Below are 7205 nucleotides of genomic sequence, written 5' to 3' on the forward strand. Positions count from 1 at the left end.
TTAGAAATTATTTGGATAATTTTTGGTGCATAAAATATTGAAGAATACTAATTAAATGGAAAAAGGGGGTGGAAAAGAAAAGGAGAAGGGATTTCCCCCATATCTGGGCTGGGGGCAAGAATTCTGGCCCACCCCGGGCGCGAGCGCGCGCGCGGAGGCGCTTTCGGCCCAGCGGCGGCCCACGAGCGGGGAAACGGCGCGGCCGTGGGAGGGGGAGACGGCGTTGCGCAGGGCCCGCTTGCCAGCGAGAGGGGGGGGGGAGGGAACGGCGTTACGGTTGACGGGGGGGTGAACCGGCCGTCCGCGGGGAGGACCGGCCGCCGGCGAGCTCGGCGGCGGTTCGCCGCCGGTGGCCCGGTTCTAGGACAATGCGCAGGTGTCCTAGCACGGGGAGGGGATGGCGGACCTAGTGGTGGGCTTAATTTGGCCAGAGGAGGTCGGGAGGGGGCTGCCCGCGGGGAGGTGGCGGAGCTTCGCGGCGGGGTTGCCGCCGGTGAGCTCTGGGCGAGCCGTCGAGGTGGGGGAGGGGTGTATTGTGTTTGCGGCAAGGTGAGGAAGTTGCTAGGCTAACTCAATTGCTTGCTGGGCTAACCGAGAGGGAGAGAGAAGAGGGGAATGGACTCACCGGAGAGGGGGAAGATGGCGGCGCTTCGCGGCTTGGGCTCGGGCGAGGGGAGGAGGGTGGTGGTCGAGGCTGGTGCGAGGAAGAAGGGGCTCGGGGCGAGCTTTTTATAGGCGCGCGGGGGCGAGGGGAGCGGTGGAGCTCCCTGACTCCGGCGAGCTTCCCGGTGCCGCCATTAATGGCGCACAGCGCCGCCGAGGGGACGCTACGGCGGGGCAGTACTGGCGAGGACGCTGGTCAAGGGGAGGAGGACGGAGCGGTGCCAAACTTCCCTGTGCGGCGAGGAAACGGCGATGAAGAGACGGCGGTGAAGGACGGCGGTGAAGGGACGGCGGGCGTCGTATGCGGGGAGGATGACGAAGCGGCTGACCGGTGGGACCGGTCTGCCAGTGGGAGCGAGCGCGTAAGAGAGAGCGGCTGGCAGGTGGGGCTGGCGCGCGCGCGGAGGCGGGCCGGGAGTGGGCCGAAAGGAGGAGTGCGGGCGCGGAAGGGGGGGAAGGAGGCGCGGGTTTGGGCCGAGAGCCGGCCCAGCCGGGGGAGGAGGAGGCTTTTCTCTTTTTCTTTTTACTCTCTAATTCCTATTTCTCTTTTTACATTTTTTTCTTTTGAAAAAAAATTTAATAGATAATCTAGGTGATGAAAAATAAAATCTAAGTGAGGTGCTCATATTCAAACAATGTGTATGCATATGTTGGAAAGAATCTAAGGGAGTTTTGGGATAGATAATAAGAAGGGGGGGTTAGATTAGGGTTTCAAACCTGGGTTAGAAATTGGGATGCTACAAGAAGGTCTTGCACAATACGATAATCACCAAGAATTCAACACAGAGAAGACACAGTGATTTATCCCGTGGTTCGGCCAAGTACAAAACTTGCCTACTCCACGTTGTGGCGTCCCAACGGACGAGAGTTGCACTCAACTCCTCTCAAGTGATCCAATGATCAACTTGAATACCACAGTGTTATGCTTTTCTTTTCTTATCCCGTTCGCGAGGAATCTCCACAACTTGGAGCCTCTCGCCCTTACACTTTTGATGTTCACAAAGAATCACGGAGTAAGGAAGGGAAGCAACACACACAAATCCACAGCAAAATGCGCACACACACGGCCAAGAATCGAGCTCAAAAGACTATCTCAAAGTTCTCACTAGAACGGAGCTCGAATCACTGAGAATGACAAACGAATGCGCAAAGACTGAGTGTGGATGATCAAGAATGCTCTAAGGTTGCTTGGTGTGCTCCTCCATGCGCCTAGGGGTCCCTTTTATAGCCCCAAGGCAGCTAGGAGCCGTTGAGAGCAATTCTGGAAGGCTGATCTTGCCTTCTGTCATCGGGCGCACCGGACAGTCCGGTGCACACCGGACACTGTCCGGTGCCCGATCTCCTTCCTAAAATGGCGCAGCCGACCGTTGCAGATCTGGGAGCCGTTGGCGCACCGGACATGTCCGGTGCACACCGGACAGTCCGGTGCCCCCTTCCGATCGTTGGCCCGGCCACGTGTCGCGCACAGATTCCGCGGCCGACCGTTGGCCCGGCCGACCGTTGACTCACCGGACAGTCCGGTGCACACCGGACAGTCCGGTGAATTTTAGCCGTACGTCGTCGGCGAATTCCCGAGAGCGGCCAGTTCGCTCGAGCCAGCCTGGCGCACCGGACACTGTCCGGTGCACCACCGGACAGTCCGGTGCCCCAGACCGAAACAGCCTCTTGGCTGTACACAGCCAACTCTTCTCTTTTCTTCTTCTTTCTGTTTCTGATACTTAGACAAGTATATTAGTACACAAAACCAATGTACTAAGACTTAGAAACATACCTTTACTCTTGATTTGCACTTTGTTCATCCATGGGCATAGATTCACATTTAAGCACTTGTGTTGGCACTCAATCACCAAAATACTTAGAAATGGCCCAAGGGCACATTTCCCTTTCAATCTCCCCCTTTTTGGTGATTTATGCCAACACATCATAAAGCAACTAGAACAAGTGCAATATCACTTCAAATAAAAACTCAAATTTATTTTGATTCAATTTGGCATATATGGATCATCCTTTGCCACCACTTGGTTTGTTTTTGCAAACCAAACTCAAAATCCTATCTCTAAGTCAAATCCACTTGTAGAGACATAAAGAGAGGTTTTCCAAAGAAAATTGATTCAAGATTCCAAAAACTCCCCCCTTTTCCCATAATCAACACTTCTCCCCACAAGAGGCCAACTTTTGACAAAAGAGACAATGCAAGAGTTTTGACAAACCAAAAGCTCTATCCTACTGTTTTCAAAGTTTCTCAAGTGGTAGCTGATCCATTTATTGCTTTGGCCTTTATTTTCTCCCCCTTTGGCATCAAGCACCAAAACGGGATCAATCTTGGCCCTTTAACCCCATTGCCTCACCAAAATCTTCAATTAAGAGCAAATAGGCAATAAGAGTTTAAAGATGAACTTGGAATAAGTTACCCCCTCATCGGAGTGCAGTGGAAGTCTTTCACGGTCCAAGTCCACCTTTCCCTTTCAAACCTTCTTTGAGACTAAAACAATCAAACTCAAGCAAACGGTTAGTCTCAAAGGGTCAAGTTGTAACACATCTCCCCCTAAATATGTGCAGTACTGGCACAGGGACTTGTGAGGTCCGGGGAGTGCTTGTACAACTTGAGCACCATAATAAGCAACACAATGCAGAAGGAACATGATCAAAAGCATAAACACATGGATGCTACATTTCAATCCAAGTTCCGCGAATCTAAGATATTGAGCTCACTACGCAGCCTGCAAAAGGTCTTCTCATCTAGAGGCTTGGTAAAGATATCGGCTAGCTGGTTCTCGGTGCTAACATGAAACACTTCGATATCCCCCTTTTGCTGGTGGTCTCTCAAAAAGTGATGCCGGATGTCAATGTGCTTTGTGCGGCTGTGTTCAACAGGATTTTCCGCCAAGCGGATAGCACTCTCATTGTCACATAGGAGTGGGACTTTGCTCAGATTGTAGCCAAAGTCCCGAAGGGTTTGCCTCATCCAAAGTAGTTGCGCGCAACACTGTCCTGCGGCAACATACTCGGCCTCAGCGGTGGATAGGGCAACGGAGGTTTGTTTCTTAGAGTTCCACGACACCAGGGACCTTCCTAAGAATTGGCACGTCCCTGATGTACTCTTCCTATCGACCTTACATCCAGCATAGTCGGAATCTGAGTATCCAACCAAGTCAAAGGTAGACCCCTTTGGATACCAGAGCCCGAAGCAAGGCGTAGCAACCAAATATCTAAGAATTCGCTTCACCGCCACTAAGTGACACTCCTTAGGATCGGATTGAAATCTAGCACACATGCATACGCTAAGCATAATATCTGGTCTACTAGCACATAAATAAAGTAAAGACCCTATCATTGACCGGTATGCTTTTTGATCAACGGACTTACCTCCTTTGTTGAGGTCGGTGTGTCCGTCGGTCCCCATCGGAGTCTTTGCGGGCTTGGCGTCCTTCATCCCAAACCGCTTTAGCAGATCTTGCGTGTACTTCGTTTGGGAGATGAAGGTGCCATCTTTGAGTTGCTTCACTTGGAACCCAAGGAAGTAGTTCAACTCGCCCATCATCGACATCTCGAATTTCTGCGTCATCACCCTGCTAAACTCTTCACAAGACTTTTGGTTAGTAGAACCAAATATTATGTCATCGACATAAATTTGGCACACAAACAAATCACCATCACATGTCTTAGTAAAAAGAGTTGGATCGGCTTTCCCAACCTTGAAAGCATTAACAATTAGAAAGTCTCTAAGGCATTCATACCATGCTCTTGGGGCTTGCTTAAGTCCATAGAGCGCCTTAGAGAGCTTACACACGTGGTCGGGGTACCGTTCATCCTCGAAGCCAGGGGGTTGCTCCACGTACACCTCCTCCTTGATTGGCCCGTTGAGGAAAGCGCTCTTCACATCCATTTGGAACAACCTGAAAGAATGGTGAGCGGCATATGCTAGCAAGATACGAATTGATTCTAGCCTAGCCACAGGAGCAAACGTCTCCTCAAAGTCCAAACCTGCGACTTGGGCATAACCTTTTGCCACAAGTCGAGCCTTGTTCCTCGTCACCACCCCGTGCTCGTCCTGTTTGTTGCGGAATACCCACTTGGTTCCCACAACGTTTTGCTTGGGACGAGGCACCAGTGTCCAAACTTCATTGCGCTTGAAGTTGTTGAGTTCCTCCTGCATGGCTAACACCCAGTCCGGATCTAGCAAGGCCTCTTCTACCCTGAAAGGCTCAATAGAGGAGACAAAAGAGTAATGCTCACAAAAATTAACTAATCGAGATAGAGTAGTTACTCCCTTGCTAATATCACCCAGAATTTGGTCGACGGGATGATCCCTTTGAATCATCGCTCGAACTTAAGTTGGAGGTGCCGGTTGTGCTTCTTCCTCCATCACATGATCATCTTGTGCTCCCCCTTGATCACACTCCTCTTGATGAACCTGTTCATCGTTTTGAGTTGGGGAATGCACCATTGTTGAGGAAGAAGGTTGTTCTTGCTCCAATTGTTCCTGTGGTCGCACATCACCAATCGCCATGGTGCGCATAGCGGCCGTTGGAACGTCTTCTTCATCTACATCATCACAATCAACAACTTGCTCTCTTGGAGAGCCATTAGTCTCATCAAATACAACGTCGCTAGAGACTTCAACCAAACCCGATGATTTGTTGAAGACTCTATACGCCTTTGTATTTGAGTCATAACCTAACAAAAACCCTTCTACAGCTTTGGGAGCAAACTTAGAATTTCTACCCTTCTTTACTAGAATGTAGCACTTGCTCCCAAATACACGAAAGTAAGATACATTGGGTTTGTTACCGGTTAGTAGCTCATACGAAGTCTTCTTGAGGAGGCGATGAAGGTAGACCCTGTTGATGGCGTGGCAAGCCGTGTTCACGGCTTCCGACCAGAAACACTCGGGGGTCTTGAATTCTCCAAGCATCGTCCTCGCCATATCGATTAGCGTCCTGTTCTTCCTCTCTACCACACCATTTTGCTGTGGTGTGTAGGGAGCGGAGAACTCGTGCTTGATCCCTTCCTCCTCAAGGAACTCCTCCACTTGAAGGTTCTTGAACTCGGACCCGTTGTCGCTCCTAATCTTCTTCACCTTGAGCTCAAACTCATTTTGAGCTCTCCTGAGGAAGCGCTTGAGGGTCCCTTGGGTTTCAGACTTATCCTGCAAAAAGAACACCCAAGTGAAGCGGGAAAAGTCATCAACGATAACTAGACCATACTTACTTCCTCCTATGCTCAGATAGGCGACGGGTCCGAAGAGGTCCATATGTAGCAGCTCCAGGGGTCTTGATGTTGTCATCACATTTTTGGTGTGATGAGAGCTTCCCACCTGTTTCCCTGCTTGACAAGCTGCACAAGGTCTATCTTTTTCGAAATGAACATTGGTTAGACCTATCACGTGTTCTCCCTTTAGAAGCTTGTGGAGGTTCTTCATCCCCACATGTGCTAAGCGGCGATGCCACAGCCAGCCCATGCAAGTCTTAGCCATTAAGCATGCATCTAGATCGGCCTCTTCTTTTGCAAAATCAACTAAGTAAAGCTTGCCGTCTAGAATACCCTTAAAAGCTAGTGAACCATCACATCTTCTAAAGACAGACACATCTATATTTGTAAACAAACAGTTATATCCCATATTGCATAATTGACTAACAGATAGCAAATTATATCCAAGAGACTCTACTAAAAACACATTAGAGATAGAGTGCTCATTTGAGATTGCAATTTTACCTAACCCTTTTACTTTGCCTTGATTCCCATCACCGAATATTATTGAATCTTGGGGATCCTTATTCTTGACGTAGGAGGTGAACATCTTCTTCTCCCCCGTCATATGGTTTGTGCATCCGCTGTCGATAATCCAGCTTGAACCCCCGGATGCATAAACCTGCAAGGCAAATTTAGGCTTGGGACTTAGGTACCCAACTCTTGTTGGGTCCTACAAGGTTAGTCACAATTTCCTTAGGGATCCAAATGCAAGTTTTATCACCCTTGCATTTTGCCCCTAACTTCCTAGCAATCACCTTTCTATCCTTTCTACAAATTGCAAAGGAAGTATTCAAAGCATGATATATTGTAGAAGATTCATTAACTTTCCTAGGAACATTAACAACATTTCTCCTAGGCATATTATGAACAACATTTCTCCTACCAACATTTCTATCATGCACATAGAAAGAACTAGAAGCAAACATGTCATGAGAATCATAAACATATGAATCAAAAACATTATAACTTCTATTTGCATTTCTAGTATGTCTCTTATCATGATACATAAAAGCATGGTTCTTTTTAGCACTACCAGCCATAGGGGCCTTCCCTTTCTCCTTGGCGGGAATGGGAGCCTTATGGCTTGTTAAGTTCTTGGCTTCCCTCTTGAAGCCAAGTCCATCCTTAATTGAGGGATGTCTACCAATCGTATAGGCATCCCTTGCAAATTTTAATTTATCAAATTCGCTTTTGCTAGTCTTAAGTTGGGCATTAAGACTAGCCACTTCATCATTCAATTTAGAAATTGAAACTAGGTGTTCACTACAAGTATCAACATTAAAATCTTT

This window comes from Zea mays, chromosome 10 (genome assembly GCF_902167145.1).
Source record: "Zea mays cultivar B73 chromosome 10, Zm-B73-REFERENCE-NAM-5.0, whole genome shotgun sequence".
Taxonomy (NCBI): domain Eukaryota; kingdom Viridiplantae; phylum Streptophyta; class Magnoliopsida; order Poales; family Poaceae; genus Zea; species Zea mays.